General features: G+C 47.9%; 1 protein-coding gene across 6 annotated transcripts in view; it reads left to right on the top strand.

Annotated features, from left to right (window-relative positions):
• Window positions 1–23,596, top strand: part of LOC148033680 (uncharacterized) — a 364,446-nt gene that overhangs the window by 88,111 nt on the left and 252,739 nt on the right. The gene's annotated exons all lie outside the window — the stretch shown is intronic.

The following is a 23,596-nucleotide window of genomic DNA, read 5'->3' as shown; positions in this document are numbered from 1 at the left end:
ATTAACTGCTTTGACATGCATCCTTTACATTTTCGTTTGAAATGGGGCAACTTTGCAGGACATTGCTTTTCGTGTGGAAAATTGGGGCATTTTATGGCTGAATGCCCAGAGAAGCACCACACTTCAGATGCTGAGCATGTTGCGTAGCCCATGGAAGATATGGTGTGTGATGTGCCGTCACAGGATGCCACCCAGCCACCTAAAGTTTTGAATAAAGGTAAACAACAGGTCTCGGGTTTGGATTCTAGTGGCAACGACTGGGTAGATGTACGCACGAAAAAAGGCAACAGGCTTGTTGCTGGTATGGTGGATACGGTGTCTAGTGCCTCATTAGATTCCATGCGTACGTATATGCACAGGAGAGAAATGATGTCTTCAGAGCACTCTGCTCCTACTATGGTTTCCTCTGCTCCCCATCATCAGCCAGCCAGGAGAGTGTATTCGGATGGTCCAAAGGGTCCATCTGCTAAGTTGGCTTTTGATACTCGAGGTAACGTCATTACCCCATGGGATCGTCGTTATCCCCATTCCATCCCCAAGACACTGGATATGCCATCTACTTCCAAATTTGGTCGTCAGAACTCTTTTGCCGTGTTAGCTGATTTCTTGGATGAGGGAGTCCTAGACATTCTCACAGAAAAGTTCACATCGAGGCAAGCTGTGCCTCGTACCTGATTTTCTTTTGAATCCACATGAAGATAGCCACATGGAATGTGCGAGAAATTTGTTCTTGCCACAAGCAACATGCCATGTGGACAATATTGCATGAGAATCAGTGGGATGCCTTGTGTGCTGTTGAGCACAAGAGTCACGGTGAAGTAGGTAAAGTTGTGGATTGCCATGGCTTTCGTTTGTTCTATGCAGGGACACATGCCAGGTAGTATTATGGAGTGCTTATGATTGTACATGAAAAATATTAGCCAGTTCTTATCAAGAATGATGTACATGGCCGCTTTGTGGTGATTGAAATTTTATCCGAAGGAGAGATCTTATGGTTAGTTGGCCTCTATGCTCCGAATGATCCTTTATCTTGCCGAGAGCTTTGGCATACCTTGCAGACTTCCTTATCCCTTGGCAGACGGGTTTTTTTGATGGGGGATTTTAATATGTGTGTTGATTCTTCATAGTCCACGTCAGAGCATTCGGTAATGGATGCACCGGAAAGATGTATGTGGCAGGAGTTGGCTCTTGCCGTTCTTAAGCAAGATCTCTGGTCTTGGCTGCATCCTTCTTCTATAGGGTTTACCTTCCATTCTGCCCAGTATGCAACAACATGGTCGCAGCTAGACCGCATATACATCATGCAGGATGATGATTTCCTTCCTGAGATGCTCGAAATAAAAGTGTTGCAACAATATGCCTTGTCGGATCATTTTCCTCTGCAGCTTGAGCTCCTTGCACAACCCATTGTACCTTTCAAGCAATTTCTGGATAGACTCCCTTTGCGTTTCAACTCGTCTTATTTGAAGCATGCAATCTTTCAGGGCTATATACAGCAATTGATTGATCGATTCTTATTGGATTTCTCATCTCAGGGTACTGCTTCGTTTGAACGATTGCTCTCTAATGTGCAGCGGGTTGCTCGGCAGTATGGGATCCATCATGCCTCTCTTTGTCGGCGGCGCCGACAGGCAGCGAAGGACCTGTTGGCTTTGGTTCGTTGTTTGCTGGTGGACATTTCAGATGATGTATTTCTGCTGTCACTGGCAATGCGTTTGGATGATCTTATTAAAGAGTTTCAGTTGAAAACTTATCAGCAGGTCAAATTGCAACATTTGACGGAGACTTTGCAAGATAGTGCTTGTCAGACCCATAAGTACTTTCGAGCTCTCCATACCTCTCCTGCTCGAGAGAATATGACTAGACTCCAGGATGTAGAAGGTCAAATGGTTCTTGATCCGTAGACTATTGTGAATATGTGTAGGAATTATTTCCTCGACCTTCTTGGTTCTACTTCTCCTCCTTCAGGCCAAATTGCTGATGCTCATTTAGTTTTTTATGATCTGGTCCGCAATCAGGTTCCTTAGGACATGCAATCTACTCTGGAGGCAGATATTTGTGAGACAGAGGTTATGGATGTTCTGTTACACTTGCCCAAGGATAAAAGTCTTGGTTGGGATGGTCTCACCAATGAGTTCTTTGAGTTTTTTGCCACCCGGCTCACGAAACCATTGCGGCTTTGTTTCAGCGGGTATGGGAAATGGGGATCATGCCTTCCTCTTGGAAAGAAGGTGTTATTAAACTGCTTCCAAAAGTTCCTTCGCCATCCATGTTGAAACAGTGGCGCCCAATTTCTTTGATGGGTTCTATGTATAAAATCTTTTCCAAAGTAATGGCGAATTGCCTCCATAAGCATCTTCCTGCCATTGTGCATCCTCTCCAATATGGTTTCATTAAGGGTAGAAACATTTTGCACAATGTATTAAATGCGCAACTGGCGATTGATTATGCAAGGCATTCAAATCAGGAGGTCGTACTAGTTCAATTGGACCTGGAAAAGGCTTTTAATTATCTGGACTGGTCTTTCATTTGTAGAACTTATGTCTGCTATGGGCTTTGATGCTCGAATGTCTTGTCTGATCTACACTATTAGTGTTGCAGTGTCTTCGCGAGTCATGTTGAATGGAGGCGTTACCAAGCCAATTGTCCTTGCCCGCTCTGTCAGACAGGGGTGCCCTTTGAGTCCTCTCTTCTTTGCCCTTGCGAATCATCCGGTTCTTTCGATGTTATCTCATATGGTAGCTTCCACTTAGTTGGCTGGATTGTCGCTTCCCTCTGGATAGCACTTCATTAGTCAATCCTTGGCTGATGACAGTTTTATGATTCTGCGTGTGGACAAAGATAACCTTTGCAAAGCACTAGATGTTTGGGCTCTCTTTGATCAAGCTTCTGGTCTTCGCATCAACGCTTTGAAATCAGCCATTCTCAGCTACATGGAGTCGGATTTACAGTCACTGGACTGGCAGGGAATGGTTGTCCCCCGTGGCTCCATTGTCAGGCATCTTGGGTACCCTTTGGGTGTTGATGTTCCCCCAAAGCAGCTACTACAGTGGATTTCACAGAAACTGGCGGCTAAGTTTCTGTATTGGAAGTCTCAGGCCTGGCCCTTCCATGTTCACCTCAAAGTAGCCAAGACAATTATGTTGCCAATGCTTACATATTTCTTGCCATTGCTGCCCTGGACTACTACTACATTGAATGCTCTTACTCAGTATATTCGTTTCATGTTACGGAAGAAGGACTCCTTGCATGCAGGTATTTCCTGGATTTCTTGGTCGCATGCATGCACCCCAAAACGCATGGGTGGAGGGGCTATTTTAGATGCCCAAACTCATATGCTGGCACTCCGCTGGTCTCTTTTTCGCGCCATGTGCTCGGATTATCATCCTTGGGTCGTCATAGCCCGTTATTTTCTTGAGGATCACGGGGTTTTGCATGGTAATACCCAAATCCGCAGTTCTTGGTGGCATGTTCTTAATGCAGATTCTCGGTTCTCCAGTTCTTCCTCATCTCTGCTTGCCCATTTGGTGTGTTCTTGGAGACTGGTCCTCCAGAAGTCTCAGTGGCATCCAGCGGAGGATCGCTTAGCTACTAATTCTTTTCAATTGGAACTGTTGGCAGTCTCGCGGTTAATTTCGTGGGAAGGTAAACATGAGCTTCTACCAAAATTCAACCGCATGGCACGTTTGGGCTTAACTTCGGTTGCGGATACCACCCTTGCCAGCCGCAATGTGTTGATATCGTTTCGTACAGCCAAGAGGCTTTTCAGGATCCCTCGCGGATACAGGTATTTATGGGAATAGCTTTTGATGGTGCTTCAGAGCAGACAACCCTTTTCCTGCCCTTGCTACGGATCCTCGCTGGCAGGACTAGGACTTTGCAGGTAGGATGAATTTAGAAAAGGCTTCAGCTAACCAGGTGTATCATCTTCTGACTAAAGATCATCAATGGCTGGTTACTAAAGCTAATACTCTATGGGGATTGCATAAATCCCAGTCATGGTGGAGGGTAACTGTGATGGAGGGCTGGTTAAATAAGACACCCTTTAAATATAAGGTCTTTCTTTGGAGGATGATGATTGGTGGTCTTCCGCTTGCTTTAGCTCTTTCCAAGCGCCGAATCTCCAACGGCAACTGTTTCTTTTGCACCACCATTGTGGAATCTGCCCGTCATCGTTTTGTTTCTTGCCCCCTTGCTCAGAAAATCTGGTCATTCTTGTTAGCCGTCTGGCGAGCGGTGGTTGGTTTCTCGCTATGCCCGTTTGATTGGGTTTTTGCGCAGCCCAAATATCCCACACCGACACAGCCACATATGAAGATCTTGTTTCACTTTCTTCGATATTGGGGCTCTTGGCACAACTGGACGATTCGGAATGCTTTCCTTTTTGATTCCGCCTATAATGTTCAGCGGCATATTGCTAGGCTTAAAGGTCTCTTGTATTGGCAGATAGATCTTCTCCGGCACTCTGACATACTCTCTCGGGAGGACTTACGTCCCTGGCATATGGCAATTTCCTCCACACCTTTGCCATGATTTTGTAACTCTTTAGCTGTCCGGTTCTTGTAAAGAGTCAGTGTGTACACATGATGGGGTAGAGCCATTGTGTATCTTGTAATCATGTAAACTTTTTCTTAATTAATACAATTACCTTTTACGAAAAAAAAAAAGAGAGAGAGAAGTGCTATAGATTTTTTTACGCTAAGGCTTTCCAAGAGGCTGGCCAAATAACACTTTTTGTGAGTTGAGACACGAGCTAATCAAGTGCATGCCTTCGGTAGTCAGCTTCTTCAGGGACTCTTCCATTGAAGACTTGTGTCGGGTCCATTCTGTCCACTCGTAACAGTGATCAACACTCTTGCCTTCCTGTAAATACCCTGTCGACCCCTGCTGCTTCCTGGCTGTGACCTTCCTTCCAGTGTCGCCCTGTTTCACGAGAGAGAGAGAGAGACAGTGATCAACGCTCTTGCCTTCCTGTAAATACCCTGTCGACCCCTGCTGCTTCCTGGCTGCGACCTTCCTTCTAGTGTCGCCTTGTTTCGCGAGAGAGAGAGAGAGAGTGAGAGACTATGCTTGCGCGTGTGCTGCTCGTGTGACGAAAGACTGCGCCTGCGCTATCCTGCCCCGTTTCTGCATGCAGGCAGAGGTTGCCCCACAGCAAGAGGAGCGTGCGCAAGCAAGGGAGAGAGGCGTTGTACTTCCTTGCCTGCGGACTGTGCCTTCCCTGCCCAGCGGACGTCTGTACCTGCTCGTGCGCTGTCTGAGCCCCTTTGTAAGACCAATGCAGGGTCCGTTCTGCCCTGTTCGGGACCTGCCATCGCTACTCGGGAACAGCTGGCCTTCCTAGGGAGCCCTACTCTGCGATTGACAGAAAGAAAGAGAGAGAGGGGAGCCGGCGTAGCAGAGAACTGTCAGGATTTGGGAGCGCGTGACTATGCCCCTGCACCGGACAACTGGCAGTTTGTGGCCGCAGAGAGAGAGAGAGTGCCCTGCAAATAGGTTCGGATCTCCGGTTAAAGGGGTGATACAACATGGCTGGTCTGGACATGGCCTTTATTGACCAAATGGTGGCTGCCCTTGGTCCGGATTCTGAAACAGAGGAACCAGAGGATATGGTTCCTTGCACAGAAGAGATGCCATCTGGTCTTGACTTCCAGCCTGCGGGCAAACACACCAAGTATACTTCGGAAGATACAATGGATCATCAGGAACGTTCTTATGCTCAAGTTGCTTCTGATTCTGTGGATTCTCAGGATGTTGACTGGGAGCATTTGTTGGATTTTGCCAACACTCTGCTTGGTGATTATGTTCAACATAATCATGAGGCGTTTTTTGACTCGGGAGCTGAAGATATTCTGGAAGCCATTGTGGATCCTAAAAATGTTTTGCACTCATTTTCAGTGTTTTATGATTGTGCTATTATACTCTTCTTCACTGGTAGAATCTCAGTGCTGTCCTATATTCGCCAGTGGTTGCAAAGTCTCCTACAAGGGGAGTGTGTTGAAGAGATTTTTGTTGGGCCCCGAGGCTTTTATGAGGTGCTGTTGAAATCTGAGAAGCATCGTGCTGATCTGTTGACTAAACTACCAGTGTTCTTTGATCGCCGTTTGGTCCATGTTGTGCCATGGAGCCCAATGGCGGATTTTCAGTGCTTGCTTCAATGCGAATGCCCTATGTGGGTTGAAGTGGAAAACTGTCCGACAATTTACTGGCCACTATTAAAGGATGCCATGGCCATTGTGGGCACTGTTTTGGTTCCGCCGAGCCTAAGGTCCACGAATCGTAACCGTTTGTGTATGCTTTGGGACACGGATCGGAAAAGGCCTGCTTGGTTACGTCTGAATTGTTCTGGCATGCATCCTTTGCACTTTCGTTTGAAATGGGGTAACTTTGCAGGGCATTGTTTTTCGTGTGGAAAATTGGGGCACTTTATGGCAGAGTGTCCAGCGAAGCAATTGACTTCAGATGTTCAGCATGTTTTGCCTCCCATGGAAGATATGGTGCTTGATGCTCCGTCGCAAGATGCGATCCAGCCACCCAAAGTTGTGGAGAAAGGCAAGCAACATGTTTTGGGTTTGGATTCCCGTGACAATGACTGGGTAGATGTTTGAGCAAAAATGGCAAAAGCTTTGATGCTCGCATGACGGATACTGTGGCTAATGCTTCACAAGATTCTGTGCGTAGTTATATGCGCAGGAAAGATATGTTGTCTTCAGACCACACTACTCATGCTATGTTTTCTTCTGCTCCTCGCAATCAGCCCAATCGGAAAGTCTATATGGATGGTCTGAAGGGCCCACCTACTAAGTTGGCTTTTGATGCTAAAGGCAACATGATTACCCCATGGGATCGTCGTTATCCCCGTTCCATCCCCAAGACAGTGGATGCACCGTCTATTTCTAAATCTGGCCATCCGAATTATTTTGCTGTGTTAGCTGACTTTGTGGATGAGGGAGTCCTTGGCATTTTAGCAGAAAAGGTTAAATCGAGGCAAGCTTTGCCTCGTTCCCGATTTCCTTTTTGAATACACATGAAGATAGCCACGTGGAATGTGCGAGGCATTTGTTCTCGCAATAAGCAACATGCCATGTGGAGTTTATTGCATGAGAATTAGTGGGATGTCTTGTGTGCTGTTGAGCACAAGAGTCACGGTGAAGTAGAAAAAGTTGTGGATTGTCATGGGTTCCGCTTGTTTTATGCGGGGACACATGCCATGCATTATTCTAGTGTGCTTATGATTGTACATGAGAAATATCAACCTGTTCTTATTAAAAATGATGTACATGGTCGTTTTGTGGTGATTGAAGTTTTATTTGAAGGAGAGATCTTATGGTTACTTGGGCTCTATGCTCCAAATGATCCTTTATTCCGCCGGGATCTTTGGAATAATTTGCAGACCTCCTTGTCACTTGTTGGCAGACAGGGTTTTTTTTATGGGGGATTTTAATATGAGTGTTGATTCTTCACAGTCCACATCAGAGCATTCGGTGATGGATGTTCCTGAAAGCCGTGTGTGGAAGGCGTTTGCTCGTGCCATACTTAAGCAAGATCTCTGGTCATGGCTACACCCTTCTTCTACAGGGTTTACTTTTCACTCTGCGCAGTATACCGCTTTATGGTCGCGGTTGGACCGCATGTACATTATGCAGGATGATGCTTTTCTTCCTGAGATGCTAGAAATGAAAGTGTTGCAGCAATATGCCTTGTCGGACCATTTCCCTCTACAGCTTGAGATGCTTGTACAACCCATTGCACTTTTCAAGCGATTTCTGGATAGACTCCCTTTGTGCTTTAACTCGCCTTATTTGTAGCATTCGATCTTTCAGGGTTATATGCAGCAACTGATTGATAGATTTTTGTTGGACTTCGCTTCGGAGGGCAATGCTTCTTTTGAACGAATGCTCTCTAATGTGTAGCGGGTTGTTCGGCAGTATGGGATTCATCATGCCTCTCTTAGTCAGCAGCGTCAACAAGCAGCGGAGGAATTACTAGCTTTGGTTCGTTCTCTACTGGTGGAGACTCCAGATGATGTATTTCTGCTGTCATTGGCTATGCGTTTGGCTGATCTTATTAAAGAGTTTCAGTTGAAATCTTATCAGCAAGCCAAATTGCAAAATCTGACAAAGAATTTGCAAGATAGTGCTTGTCAGACTCATAAGTTCTTTCGAGCTCTCCATGCCTCTCCTGCTCAAGAGAATATGACTAGACTCTAGGATGCAGAAGGTTAAATGGTCATTGATCCGCAGACTATTGTAAATATGTGTAGGAATTATTTTCTTGACCTTCTAGGTTTTACTTCTCCACCTTCAGACCAAATTACTCATGCCCGCTCAGTTTTCTATGATTTGGTCCGCAATCAGGTTCCACATGACATGCAAGCCAGTTTGGAGACAGATATTCGTGAGGCGGAGATCATGGATGTTTTGTTACATTTGCCCAAGGATAAAAGTCCTGGCTCACATGGTCTCACCAATGAGTTCTTTGAGGTTTTTGCTACCAAACCTGCGAAACCATTGACCGCTATGTTTCAGCAGGTTTGGGAAACAGGGTTCATGCCTTCCTCATGGAAAGGACTTATTAAACTACTTCCAAAAGTTCCTTCGCCGTCTAGGTTGAAACATTGGCGATCAATATCTTTGATGGGTTCTATGTATAGAATCTTTTCCAAACTAATGGCGAATCGGCTCCATAAGCATCTTCCTGCCTTTGTGCATCCTCTCCAATATGGTTTCATTAAGGGCTGAAACATTCTGCACAATGTCTTAAATGCACAACTGGCTATTGACTATGCAAGGCATTCTAATCAGGAGGTGGTACTGATTCAATTGGACATGGAAAAGGCTTTTGATTATCTAGACTGGTCTTTCATCGCAGAACTTATGTCTACTATGGGCTTTGGTACTCGCATGTCTCGTCTGATCTACACCATTAGTGCTGCGGCTTCTTCGTGAGTCATGCTGAATGGAGGTGTTACTGAGCCATTTGTCCTTGCCCGCTCTATGAGACAGGGTTGCCCTTTGAGTCCTCTCTTTTTCGCCCTTGCGACTCATCCAGTTCTTTCGATGTTATCTCATATGGTAGCTTCTACTCAATTGGCTAGATTGTCTCTTCCTTCCGGACAGCACTTCATTAGTCAATCCTTGGCTGATGACAGCTTTATGATTCTGTGCGTGCAGACAAGGATAATCTTCGCAAAGCATTAGATGTTTGGACTCTCTTTGGTCAGGCTTCTGGTCTTTGTATCAATGCTTTGAAATCAGCCATTCTCAGCTGCTCGGAGTCGGATTTGCAGTCATTGGACTGGCAGGGAATGGTTGATCCCCGTGGTTCCATTGTCAGGCATCTTGGGTACCCTTTGGGTGTTGATGTTCCGCCAAAGCAGCTACTAGAGTGGATTTCACAGAAACTGGCGGCTAAGTTTTTGTATTGGAAGTCACAGGCTTGGCCCTTCCATGTTCGCCTCAAAGTGGCTCAGACGATTATGTTGCCAATGCTCACATATTTCTTGACATTGCTGCCCTGGACTACTACTAAATTGAATGCTCTTACTCAGTATATTCGTTTCATGTTATGGAAGAAGGATTTCTTGAATGCAGGCATTTCATGGATTTCTTGGTTGCATGCATGTACCCCCAAACGCATGGGTGGAGGGGCTATTTTAGATGTCAAAACTCATATGTTGGCACTTTGTTGGTCTCTTTTTCGCGCCAGATGCTTGGATCATCACCCATGGGTCGTTATAGCCCATTATTTTCTTGAGGATCACGGGCTTCTGCATCGTAATACCCAAATTCGGAGTTCTTGGTGGCATGTTCTCAATGCAAACTCTCGGTTTTCTAGTCCTTCATCATCCGTGCTTGCCCATTTGGTATGTTCCTAGAAACTGGTCCTCTAGAAGGCTCAGTGGCATCCAGCGGAGGACTGCTTAGCTACTAACTCTTTTCAACTGGAATTGTTGGCAGCCTCGTGGTTACTTTCTTGGGAAGGAAAATATGAGCTCATACCAAAATTTAACCGCATGGCACGCTTGGGCTTGACTTTAGTTGCAGATGCCACCCTTGCTAGTCGCAATGTGTTGATATTGTTTCGTACAACTAGGAGGCTTTTTAGGATCCCTCGTGGATAAACGGATTTATGGGGACAGCTTTTGATGGTGCTCCAAAGCAGACAACCCTTTCCTACCCTTGCTTCGGATCGTCCCTGGCAGGACTGGGACCTTGCAGGCCGGCTGAATTTAGAAAAGGCTTCAGCTAACGAGGTGTATCATCTTCTGATTAAAGATCATCAATGGCTAGTTACTAAAGCTAATACTGTATGGGGATTGCGTAAATCCCAGTCATGGTGGAGAGTAACTGTGATGGAGGGCTGGTTGAACAAGACACCTTTCAAATGTAAAGACTTTCTTTGGAGGGTGATGATTGGTGGTCTTCCTCTTGCTTCAGCCCTTTCCAAGCGTCGAATCTCCAACGGCAATTGTTTCTTTTGCACCACCAGTGTGGAATCGGCCCGTGATCGATTTATTTCTTGCCCTCTTGCTAAGAAAATCTGGTCATTCTTGTCAGCAGTTTGGCGAGCGGTGGTTGGTTTCTCGCTACGCCCTTTTGATTGGGTTTTTGTGCAGCCCAAATACCCCACACCGACACAGCCACATATGAAGATCTTGTTTCACTTTCTTAGATACTGGGGCTGTTGGCATAACTGGACCATTTGGAATGCTTTTCTTTTTGATTCCGCCTCTAATGTTCAGGGGCATATTGCTAGGCTTAAAGCTCTCTTGCATTGGCAGATAGATCTTATTCGGCACTCTGACTTACTTCCTTGGCATATGGCAATTTCCTCTGTGTCTTTGCCATGACTTTTTGTAACTCTTTAGTCGTTTAGTTCTTTAGAGAGAGAGATATTTTACACACGACGGCGTAGAGCCATCGTGTATCTTGTAATCATGTAAACTTGTACCTTTTTTCGTAATTAATACAATTACCTTTTACGAAAAAAATAGAGAGAGAAGTGATCCATGCTCGAAAGATCTCTGTAGGTCATTGTGGTTTCTGCACTACATGTGATGAGATATTGCTTCACCTCTTTGTCTCTTGCCTTGTTGCGCGAGAGATCTGGAATTTCATTTCCTGAGTGTGGTCCTCGGTAACTCAGCACCACATACCAATTCATTCGTGGATTATGGGAAATATGTCCTCTATGCCTTCTTTGCATTCAGATTGTTCTTGCCTATTCCATTTCCTTAGATGGACAGCCCTATGGCATATATGGCGTACTCACAATGCCTTTATTTTTGATTCAGCATCAGGCATCCATGGGCATGTGGCTCGTGTGCGTGGATTAGTGTTGTGGCAAATCTCTTCTATGTTATAAGTTGACCTGGTTCTTCCGGATATTGCTGCTCCTTGGTTTTGCTCTACTCCAGTTGTTCCTTCTGTGTGATTTATTAGTATTGTTCATGTAATAGGCTGTTCTGAGAGCCTATAGGCCTCGTGTAAATATCTCTGGTGAGAGAGTTTATGTCTGTTAGCTCTATGCTGACCTGATGGTCTATTGTAAATATTTACTTCTTAATACAATTATCTTCATGAGAGAGAGAGAGAGAGAGAGAGAGAGAGAGAGAGAGAGAGAGAGAGAGAGAGAGAGAGAGAGAGAGAGAGAGAGAGAGAGAGAGAGAGAGAGAGAGAGAGAGAGAGAGAGAAAATCCCAGAGAGTGAGTGAGAGAGAGTGTAAAAAGAGAGAGAGATGGCGGCGACGGACCTTCGTCGGCCGCCTAAGACCCCGTCGCCTGCGCCCCCGTCGACTGCGCCCTCGTCGCCTGAGTCCCTGAGCCTCGTTCGCCTAGCCCCCGTCGTCTGCCTGAACCCCCGTCGTCTGTGCCCTCCTCGCCTGAGCCACCGCCGCCTGCCCGCGATTCGTCAGTCGCCATTTGGCCTCTGTCCGTCTGCCTCCGCAGGACCACGTCTTCGCCTAGGTGCTGCTGCGCGTGCCCGTGAGCGAGACAGAGCTCGACAGCGAGGAGTCGCCTGCGCCCTGGAGCCATAGTCGGTAGCCCCGCTGCCTGCTCCGTTCGCCATCATCTGCAGTCCCGTCGCCTTCTCCTGCAGGCCCGTAGCCTGCATCTCAGAGGCCTGCCAGTTGCGTGCTTTGCCCTGCTGTCGCTAGTCGGATCTGCAGCCTCCGCTAAGACAGCAGTATGGCTGGCCTGGATATGGATTTTCTCGATCGAACGGTGGCAGCCCTTGGCCCTGACTCCGACGCAGAGGAGCCAGAGGATATGGTGCCATGCACGGAGGAGCTGCCTCCGGGTTCTGAACTGCCGCCTGCCGGCAAACGTTCTAAGCATACTTCTGATGAGCCAATGGGTTCTCAGGATCGTTCCTATGCGCAAGTGGCCTCTGATCCTGTGGATTCGCAGGACATTGACTGGGAACATTTACTAGACTTTGCCAATACTCTGCTTGGCGATTATGTACAACATAATAATGAATCTTTTTCTGAAGCAGGAACGGAGGATGTCTTGGAAGCCACGGTGGATCCCAAATCAGTCTTGAGATCCTTCTCGGTATTTTATGAGCGTGCAGTTATTCTTTTCTTCACTGGCAGGATCCCAGTCCTGTCGCATATTCGCCAGTGGATGCACCATGTATTGCAAGGGGAGTGTGTTGAGGAGATCTTCATTGGTCCTCGCGGCTTTTATGAGGTGCTGTTAAAATCGGAAATGCATAGAGCTGAGCTCTTGTCCAAGTTGCCACTATTCTTCGATCGCCGCTTGGTCCATGTTGTGCCATGGCGCCCCATGGCCGACTTCCAGCGTCTGCTTCAGCGAGAATGCCCGGTGTGGGTGGAAGTCGAAAATTGTCCGGCAGTATATTGGCCAATGTTGAAGGATGCGATGGCGGTTGTGGGCACAGTGCTGGTTCCCCCCAGCCTCAGGGCAATGAACCGCAACCGTTTATGCATGCTATGGGACACGGCCAGGAAAAGGCCTGCCTGGCTTCGCCTTAATTGTACAGGCATGCATCCTTTGCATTTCCGTTTGAAATGGGGTAACTTTGCGGGCCACTGTTTTTCATGTGGTAAATTGGGGCATTTCATGGCTGAATGCCCTCAAAGGCAATCGTCTTCGGAAAATGCGCAAGTTGTGCTACCCAAGGATGACATGGTGCTGGATGCCCCGCCCCAGAAAGACCTTCAGTCACCTCATGTTATGGATCAAGGCAAACAACAGGTCCGGGGTTTGGACTCCCGTCACACTGACTGGATTGAGGCACGTCCCAAAAAAGGTAAACAGTTGGATGCAAGCCGGGCGGCTCCTAGGCTTACTGCTTCTCCGGATTCCGTGCGCACGTATACGCGCAGAAAAGAAATGGTTATTTCACAGCAGGCTGCGTGTACTACGGCCCCGTCTGCCCCCCGTGATCAGTCTCCAAGGAAAGTCTTTATCGACGGGACCAAAGGCCCTCCTGCTCAGCTGGAGTTTGATGCCAAAGGTAATGTGATTACTCCCTGGGATCGGCGTTATCCCCGCCCCGCTCCCAAGGCAGTGGATGTCCCTTCTACCTCTACAGCAGGTCGCCAGAACTCGTTTGCAGTTTTGGCTGATTTTCTGGATGAGGGCGTCTTGGATGCTCTCGCGGCAAAGGTGAAATTGAGGCAACAGGTGCCTCGTTCCTGATTTCCTTCTTTGAAGATATATGAAGATAGTTCTGAGGAATGTGCAAGGCATTTGCTCTCGCCACAAGCAACATGCCATGTCGATCGTCTTGCATGAGAACCAGTGGGATGTATTGGATTCTGGGGATTTTATGAAAAAAGAGACATACTGGGGATGCTGGCACATTTGGATCACTCGGAATGCCTTTCTTTGGATTCAGCCTCTAAAGTTCCGGCACATATTTAGAGGGTTAAAGGTTTCTTGCATCGGCAGATAGATCTCCTTCGGCACTTAGGCGTACTCCCTCGGGAGACCTTTCTTCCCTGGCATATGGCAATTTCCTCGGCGGCTTTGTCATGACTTTTGTAACTCTTTTGTAGTGTAGTACTGGAGCCTTTACACATGATGACTTACTGTCATCATGTATCTTGTAATCAAGTAAACCTGTATTTTTTTTTCGTAATTAATACAATTACCCTTTACGAAAAAAAAAAAAGAGAGAAAATCCCGGTCCTGGTGGAGGGCAACTGTGATGGAGGGCTGGTTGAACAAGACCCCCTTCAAATGTAAAGTATTTCTTTGGAGAGATGATTGGTGGTCTTCCGCTTGCGTCGGCTCTTTCCAAGCGACGAATTTCCAATGGCAACTGTTTCTTTTGCACCACTGCGGTGGAATCAGCCCGCCACAGATTTATCTCTTGCCCTGTCGCAAAAAAAGTCTGGTTCTTTTTGACGGCTATTTGGCAAGGAGCGGTTGGATTCACCCTGCGCCCCTTTGATTGGGTTTTCGGGCAGCCCAAATACCCCACTCCTGCATAGCCACATATGAAACTCATGTTTCATTTTCTTCGATATTGGGGCTGCTGGCATAACTGGACCATTAGGAATGCTTTTCTTTTTGACTCCGCCTATAATGTTCAGCGACATATTGCGAGGCTTAAGGGCCTTTTGTATAATTGTGGCCTACGAGACCAAAGCAATACATACAATGATGGTGTGTTTCTCATCTGGAATGAGAAAAAGATAAAAAACATGCCTATAAGACTGAAAAAAAATGAAATAGTATCCTATAAAAGGGAAACATGTCAGTGATCTGAAAGTGAGAGTAGAGAAAGGAAAGCTCTCCATCAATGATATGTCTGTTCTCTAAGGAGGTGTATCTCTGCATGGCTGAGGCGTCTCGGCATTTATCTCCTGTGGTGCTCAATGATGGCTTTAATTTGTCTGTGGTGTGGATGTCTAGGCCTTCGTCCAGGTGAACGTGGGCGCCTAGACCGGCTAAGTGCCACTGCTCTATCCAAACGGACACCTACAGAAGATGAGGTCCAATGATGATGTACTCTTGTAGGCTGTGTGGCAGTAGTAGTGGTATCTACCATACTCTATCGTGTATCAGTGAAAAAGTCGGTGACTGCTCTCTGTCTATGTGAGCCGACCTATGGGGGCATCCTACTCCATAGAATTGTTGCTCTGCGCCTCTGGAGCTTCAAGAGGAAGAATCCCAAGCATCTCTGATCCTCAAACTGCATGATCTGTCTCAGGGGTCCAAAACCCTCTCGAAACAGAGAGTGGTATCTACCTCGTATGTCATAATATACAGTGCATTGGCAGATGTAGTGTTCCTCTGTCTCTGGCTCTCTGTCGCATAGTGGGCATATGCGTTCTTCTGTGTGTATACCCTCCCATCTGCCTGTCTCAATCCTCAGGTGGTGGGATGAGGTGCGGATCTGACCAATAACTGTGCGTAGTCCATGAGGCAGCTGTGTGTCCATGTAATTGGGTCTGGTGATGAAACCATCCTCAGATACCTGAAGGAAGTGGTTTGGAAATGTGCCATCCTCGTGCCATGGGGGGAGGGGGGTCGGATCCAGGTCTTCTCCGTATCTAACTTCAGTATGTCTGCTTTGATCACATGGTTTAGCTGTGATCGGCTTAGGTCAAGTGTAGGGCAATCCAGGCTATAGTCAAAGGGGGGTAGTCTGTCAATCTGCACCCCATGTAGACTCATCCATGTACTCATCTGAGCATACCAAGAGTGTCTGTCACCATCTGCTGCTAGTTGTCTAGGGCTAGCCGTGGGTATCTATCTTGGGGGAGCTTCCATAGTCTATATATGAAAGTGACTGCTTGGACCAAGGCCTCAGCCACCATGGGTGATGCTCCCAACTCAGCTCTGATAATCTTATGTGGGGTCGAGCTCTTCGCTCGTATCATACGTGAGATCATCATGACGAGTGGCCTTTCCATATGCTCCCACCCGTCATAGTATTCCTTCTCTGGTCCATCCTGGTCTCCCAAAGGCTGTCTCCTCGTGTGAAAGAGACTCGGACCCCAAATACTTGCCCCATATAGGAGTGTGGGTGTAACCAGGGTGTCAAAAAGCCACAGTTTGGTGCGCGGCTCATGAAATCGTATGTGAGCACATTGCCTCTCCAATGCACCTAAGGCTGCATATGCTTTTGCCAAACGAGCCTCTGATGTCTCTCTCCAAGAGAACTGTGGTCCCTTCAATGTGACCCCCAAATAGACATACTACCTAACCATCTCCATTGGCTCTCCATCAAAAGTAAACTGGTGCTCGGCTGTTGTCACCCAAGCAGCTGAAGTGTTAAATACCATAACTTTAGTTTTCCCAAGGTTCACCTTAAGATCTCTATCTTTGCAAAAAGCTGATAATGCATCCAAGTGTCTATTTAGTCCCTTAGGTGAGGCAGATATAAGTACAATAATATCGGCATAAAGCAATAATGGTATCAGCACTCCAGCTAGGCTGGCTCCGGCCCCACCAGTCCTATCCACATATTCTGAAATTTCATATATATACAGCCCAAGTAGTGTCGGTGAAAGTGGACAGCCTTGTTTCACCCAAATGGTGCTATTGACTGTATCTGAGACGCCCTCAGGTGTACGTACTCTGCCCGTCACTGTCTCATACAAGGGATAGATACTCCACTATATCTCTATAGACACATCAATGTTTTGCATTCTTCTCATGAGTCTAGCACGTGGCACTGTGTCAAAGGCCTTGCGAAAGTCCACGAAACAGCAATAGATCTTTTTCTTGAACGCCTTGCCTTCATCGATGATTGCCCTCAACGTAAAGATATGGTCTAGAGTTATATATCCCCTCCTGAAGCGAGCGTGGCCTTTTGATCTCAGGCCATGCATCTCGGCCCATTCACTCAATGCTTGTTCCACGATAGAGCCATATATCTTGGCCAGCATGTGTCCAATCATGATAGTTCGGTAGTTACTAGGTAGCGCGGGGTCTCCACTCTTAAAGAGCGGCACAATAATATGGTCTGACCAACAGGTTGGAAATCCCTCACAAAGTGCCCTATTAAAGATGTGAGTCAGCGTTGGTGCCAAAATATCACAGGCATGCATGAAGTGTTCAGCCACTAAACCATCATGATCTTGGGCTTTTCCATTTTTCAGTTTCCATATGGCATTCCTCACTTTTTTTTCTATGAAAAATCTGCAGTTTGCTGGTCTTGAGGTTGAGGGGAGTGGCATAGGCTCTTGGCCAGGAACATCATAGAGTGTGCAAGCATATCCATGCCAATCATCTGGAATGCCTTTATAGTGTACTCCGAATGCCTTTATTTTTGATTCGGCTTCGGGCATCCATGGTCATGTGGTCCGTGTTCGTGGTTTAGTGTTATAGCAAATCTCCTCTATGGTTTCAGCTGATCTGGTTCTTCTTGACATTGCTGCTTCTTGGTTGGATATTGTTCGCTCTACACTAGTTGTCCTTTCTGTGTGATATTTGCGTGTTAGAGTCTTGGTAGCCTTTCATTTGTGTCTGTTTTTCTTAGCTGACTTGATGGTCTGATGTAAGAATTGCTACTTAATTCAATTATCTTCAGAGAGAGAGAGAGAGAGAGAGAGAGAGAGAGAGAGAGAGAGAGCGTCTCTGAAAGAGAGAGAAGAGAGAGAGAGAGTCGCGAGCACGAGGAGGAGGAGGCGATGGCAATCCCTGTCCGCTCATCGAGGTTCGTGCTGCACTCGCCCCCCGCGTTTCAATCGTAATATTCTTCTCGTCGTGTCTGGTCTTTCCGAGCGTCAGCAGGCGTGCAGACGGCGTCAGTGCTGCTTGCCCGTCGTCTGTTCTGGGGGCGGGGGTCCCTGCTGTCGCCTTTCAGTCCTGTGGGCCCTCGTTTCGACCTGGTCCTGTTCCTGAGCGCCGCCCTGCTTCGCCCCGCCTGCTGTCTCGCCTTCGGTCCCGCCTTCTGTCCCGCCCTGCTGTCTTCTGCCCAATGGTGCTGCAACGTCTGCACTCGCCCCAGTTCCTTCGACTGTGCTGCTGTTCGCGGCTCCGCCTGTTTGTGCTTGTCCTTTTCTGCAGCCGCGCCCAGCTACTGTAAACCCTAAGCCTGACAATTGGCAGAGAGGCAGCATTTGGGCCAGAGTGCCCACTGATCTGTACACAGAGAGAGAGAGAGAGAGAGAGAGAGAGAGAGAGAGAGAGAGAGAGAGAGAGAGAGAGAGAGAGAGAGAGAGAGAGAGAGAGAGAGAGAGAGAGAGAGAGAATCCTGCTGCTGCAGTAAGGGAGCGAGCGAAAGAGAGAAGACAACGGTATGGCTGGCCTGGATATGGATTTTCTCGACTGGACGGTGGCAGCCCTTGGCCCTGATTCCGATACCGAGGAGCCGGAGGATATGGTGCCATGCACGGAGGAGCCGCCTCCGGGTTCTGAACTGCCGCCGGCAGGCAAACGCTCTAAGCACACTTCAGACGAGCCAATGGGTCCTCAGGACCGTTCCTATGCGCAGGTTGCCTCCGAACCTGTGGATTCGCAGGAAATAGACTGGGAGCATTTGCTGGACTTTGCCAATACTCTGCTTGGCGATTATGTCCAGCATAATAATGAAACTTTCTCTGCTGCGGCTGCGGATGATGTGCTGGAAGCGACAGTGGACCCAAAATCAGTCTTGCGGTCCTTCTCGGTGTTCTATGACCGTGCAGTTATACTTTTTTTCACCGGCAGGATCCCAGTGCTCTCACATATTCGCCAGTGGATGCACCACTTATTGCAAGGGGAGTATGTTGAGGAGATCTTCCTTGGCCCTCGCGGCTTTTATGAGGTGCTGTTGAAATCCGAATCGCATCGAGCTGAGCTACTGTCCAAGTTGCCACTATTCTTTGACCGCCGCTTGGTCCATGTGGTACCATGGCGCCCTATGGCTGACTTCCAGCGTCTGCTTCAACGCGAATGCCTGGTGTGGGTGGAGGTGGAAAATTGTCCAGCGGTATATTGGCCATTGTTGAAAGACGCGATGGCGGTTGTGGGCACAGTGCTGGTTCCCCCCAGCCTCAGGGCTATGAACCGAAACCGTCTATGCATGTTATGGGATACGGCCAGGAAAAGGCCTGCGTGGCTTCGCCTCAATTGCGCTGGCATGCATCCTTTGCATTTTCGCCTGAAATGGGGCAATTTTGCCGGACACAGCTTTTCATGTGGTAAATTAGGGCATTTTGTAGCTGAATGCCCGGAACGGCAACTGTCTTCTGAGGAGGCGCAGGTTGTGCAGCCCAAGGATGACATGGTGCTTGATGCCCAGACACAGGAGACCCTTCAGCCCCCTACTGTCATGGAAAAAGGTAAACAACAGGTCCGAGCTTTGGATTCTTCTAGCTCTGATTGGATTGAGGCACGACAAAAAAAAGGTAAAAAGTTGGACGCAGGCCTGGCAGATCCTGGGCCTCATGTTTCCTCGGATTCCGTGCGCACGTACACGCGCAGGAAAGACATGGTCACCCCACAGCAGGTTGTGCGTACCATGGCCCCGTCAGCCCCTCGCAATCCGTCTTCAAGGAAAGTCTATTCCGAGGGCCCCAAGGGCCCACCTGCTAAGCTGGCGTTTGATGCGAAAGGCAATGTGATTACTCCTTGGGATAGGCGTTATCCCCGCCCTGCTCCCAAGGTAGTGGATTTCCCTTCTACCTCTAAAGCAGGTCGCCCGAATTCATTTGCAGTATTGGCTGATTTTCTGGATGAGGGTGTCCTGGATGCCCTCGCGGAAAAGATGCAATCGAGGCAACACGCGCCTCGTTCCTGACTTCCTTTGTTTGAAAACATATGAAGATTGCCACGTGGAACGTGCGAGGCATTTGCTCTCGCCATAAGCAGCATACCATGTGGTCTGTCTTGCATGAAAATCAGTGGGATGTATTATGTGCAGTGGAGCACAAAAGTCATGGTGAGGCAGGAAAGGTTGTGGATTGTCGTGGATTTCGTCTGTTTTATGCAGGGACACATGCTAAGCATTATTCGGGCGTGCTGATGATTGTTCATGAGAAATACCAGCCTGTTCTTGTTAAAAATGATGTGCACGGCCGCTTTCTGGTAATCGAAGTCCTATTTGAAGGTGAGATTTTATGGCTGCTGGGACTTTATGCTCCCAATGATCCCACATCCCGACGGGATCTATGGTTGACTTTGCAGGGCTCCATGGCACTTGGCCGCAGAGGGTTTTTGATGGGAGATTTCAATATGTGTGTTGACTCTTCGCAGTCCACCTCAGGGCATTCGGTAATGGATACGCCAGAAAGCCGGGTGTGGAACTCCTTTGCTTTGCACATACTTAAGCAAGATCTTTGGTCGTGGCTTCACCCTTTTGTTTCAGGTTTTACTTTTCATTTTGCGCAATATGCAACCACTTGGTCGCGATTGGACAGAATGTATATCATGCAGGGGGATGATTTTCTTCCCAAGATGCTGGAGATGAAGGTCTTGCAGCAATATGCGTTGTCGGATCATTTTCCCCTCCAGCTTGAGATGCGGGCACAATCTGTTGCACCTTTTATGCAGTTCCTGGATAAGCTCCCTTTACGCTTCAACTCCTCTTATTTGAAGCATCCAAATTTTCAGGATTATATGCAGCAACTGATTGAGAGGTTCTTATTGGACTTCACCTCTGAGGGCTTGGCTTCGTTTGCACGCCTGCTCTCTAATGTGCAGCGGGTTGCTCGGCAGTATGGGATTCACACTGCCTCTCTTTGTCGCCGCCGTCGACTTGCAGCAGAGGACTTATTGGCCTTGGTCCGTTCCTTGCTCCTGGATTCCCCAGATGATGATTTTCTGCTGTCACTGGAGCGGCGTTTGGCCCATCTTATTCAAGTGTTTAGCTTGAAATCTTATCAGCAGGCCAAGCTGCATAACTTGACTGACACATTGCAAGATAATGCCTGCCAGTCTCATAAGTTCTTTCGCGCCTTGCATGCTTCTCCGGCTCGCGAAAATATGACTCGACTTCAGGACTCGGAAGGTCGCATGGTCACTGATCCGCAGACCATTATCAATATGTGCAGAAATTATTTTATGGATCTTTTTGGTTCTTCATCCTTGCCGTCTAGCCAGGTTACGCATGCCCGCTCGGTCTTCTATCAGCTGGTCCACCAGCAGGTTCCGCTTGATATGCAAGCCTCTTTGGAGGCGGATATTTGCGAAGAGGAGGTTATGGATGTGTTGTTGCACTTGCCTAAGGATAAAAGTCCTGGTTGGGATGGTCTCACTAATGAAATTTTTGAGCACTCAGCCACGCAGTTGGTAAAGCCTTTGGTGGTCATGTTCCAACAGGTTTGGGAAACAGGGGTCATGCCTTCTTCATGGAAAGAAGGCCTCATCAAACTGATCCCCAAGGTCCCTTCGCCGTCAAAGCTGCAACACTGGAGACCAATTTCGTTGATGGGCGTGATGTATAAAATCTTTTCCAAAGTGCTGGCAAATCGGCTTCACAAGCACCTTCCAGCTCTTGTGCACCCCCTCCAATATGGTTTCATTAAGGGACGCAACATTTTGCACAATATCTTGAATGTGCAAATGGCTATTGATTATGCGAGGCACTCCAATCAGCAAGTGGTCTTGATTCAACTGGACCTGGAAAAGGCGTTTGACTGTGTGGACTGGTCTTTCCTTGCAGAGCTTATGTCTGCTATGGGCTTTGGGATCCGCATGTCCCGATTGATCTACACCATTAGTACTGAGGCTTCTTCAAGAGTTATGCTTAATGGTGGGGTCACAGAGCCATTTCTCCTTGCACGCTCGCTCAGACAAGGCTGCCCTTTGAGTCCTCTCTTCTTTGCCTTGGCGACTCACCCGGTCCTTTCAATGTTATCCTCCATGGCGGCTTCTGCCCAGCTGGCAGGGTTATCTCTTCCTTTGGGGCAGCACTTCATTAGCCAATCCTTGGCTGATGACTCCTTTATGATTTTGCAGGCGGATAGGGATAACATTCGCAAGGCATTAGATGTTTGGACGCTCTTTGGTCAAGCTTCTGGTCTTCGCATCAATGCCTTCAAGTCAGCCATTCTTAGTTGCACGGAGCCTGATTTAGAGTCATTAGGCTGGCAGGGCCAGGTGGTTTCTCGTGGCGCGATTGTCAGGCATCTTGGATACCCATTGGGGGTGGATGTACGGCCAAAGGCCTTGCTGGAGTGGATTTCACACAAACTGGCCGTGAAGTTTATGTATTGGAAATCGCAAGCCTGGCCGTTCCATGTCCGTCTCAAAGTGGCTCAGACAATTATGCTACCAATGCTAACGTATTTCCTGCCATTACTGCCATGGACGCCCAGTACTTTAAAGGCTCTTACTCATCCCATTCGTTTCATGCTACGGAAAAAAGATTCACTGCAGGCAGGCATTTCCTGGATTTCATGGTCACATGCATGTACCCCTAAGCGCATGGGTGGTGGAGCTATTTTGGATGCAGAAACTCATATGCTGGCTCTTCGTTGGTCTCTGTTTCGTGCCATGTGTGTGGATCATCACCCGTGGACCATCATAGCCCGTTATTTTCTTGAGGACAGCGGCCTCCGCCAGGGTAACACACGGCTTCGAGCCTCATGGTGGCATGTCCTTAATGCTGACGCTTGTTTCTCCAGTCCCTCTTCCTCTTTGTTAGTGCATTTGGTCGGCTCTTGGAAAGTGGTGCTCCAAAAGGCCCGTTGGCATCCTGTAGGCGACCGCGTGCAGACAAATTCTTTTCAGCTGGAATTGTTGGCGGTATCCACATTACTTTCATGGGAAGATAAACATCAGCTCAGACCAAGATTTAACCGCATGGCCCGTTTGGGTGTGACTTCGATTGCGGATGCTACCCTTGCCACTTGCAATGTCCTTGCATCATTTCGGACTGTTAGGAGACTTTTCAGGATCCCGCGCGGATACCGTGATTTATGGGGGAAGCTTTCCTCGGAGCTTCAGGGTAGGCAACCCTTTCCTGCCCTGGCTATGGATCGCCCTTGGCAGGACTGGGACCTTGCAGGCCGGTTGAGTCTCGAAAAGGCCTCTACTAATCAGGTGTATCATCTTCTCATTAAAGACCACCAATGGTTGGGCGTGAAAGTTAATGCTGTTTGGGGCCTGCGGAAATCACTGTCATGGTGGCAGGCAACGCTGATGGAGGGATGGCAGAACAAGACACCTTTCAAATGCAAGGTCTTTCTGTGGCGGGTAATGATTGGTGGTCTTCCTCTTGCCTCGGCCCTTTCCAAGCGTCGAATCTCGAATGGCACTTGCTTCTTCTGCACCACTTCGGCGGAATCGGCCTGACATCGTTTTCTTTCTTGCCCGCTCGCCAAGAATATCTGGTCACTCTTGTCACGAATCTGGCACGCAGTGGTGGGGTCTTCACTGACTCCCTTCGATTGGGTTTTTGTGCGCCCGAAGTATCCCACACCACCACCGTTACATATGAAGATCTTATTCCATTTTTTCAGATACTGGGGATGCTGGCACATTTGGACCACCCGAAATGCTTTTCTCTTTGATTCGGCTTCTAATGTACCGCGACATATTGCAAGGCTTAAAGGGCTCTTGCATTGGCAGCTAGATCTCATCAGGCACTCTGACTTGCTCCCTCGGGAGGATTTGTATTCCTGGCATTTGGCAATTGCCTCTGGGTCCTTGCCATGATTGGTGTAACTTTTTAGTACCCTA

Source organism: Lygodium microphyllum, chromosome 7, assembly GCF_053477565.2.
Source record: "Lygodium microphyllum isolate KBCC chromosome 7, Lygodium_microphyllum_v1.1.10, whole genome shotgun sequence".
In the NCBI taxonomy this organism is placed as follows: domain Eukaryota; kingdom Viridiplantae; phylum Streptophyta; class Polypodiopsida; order Schizaeales; family Lygodiaceae; genus Lygodium; species Lygodium microphyllum.
This window is presented reverse-complemented; position numbering and strand designations above follow the sequence as displayed.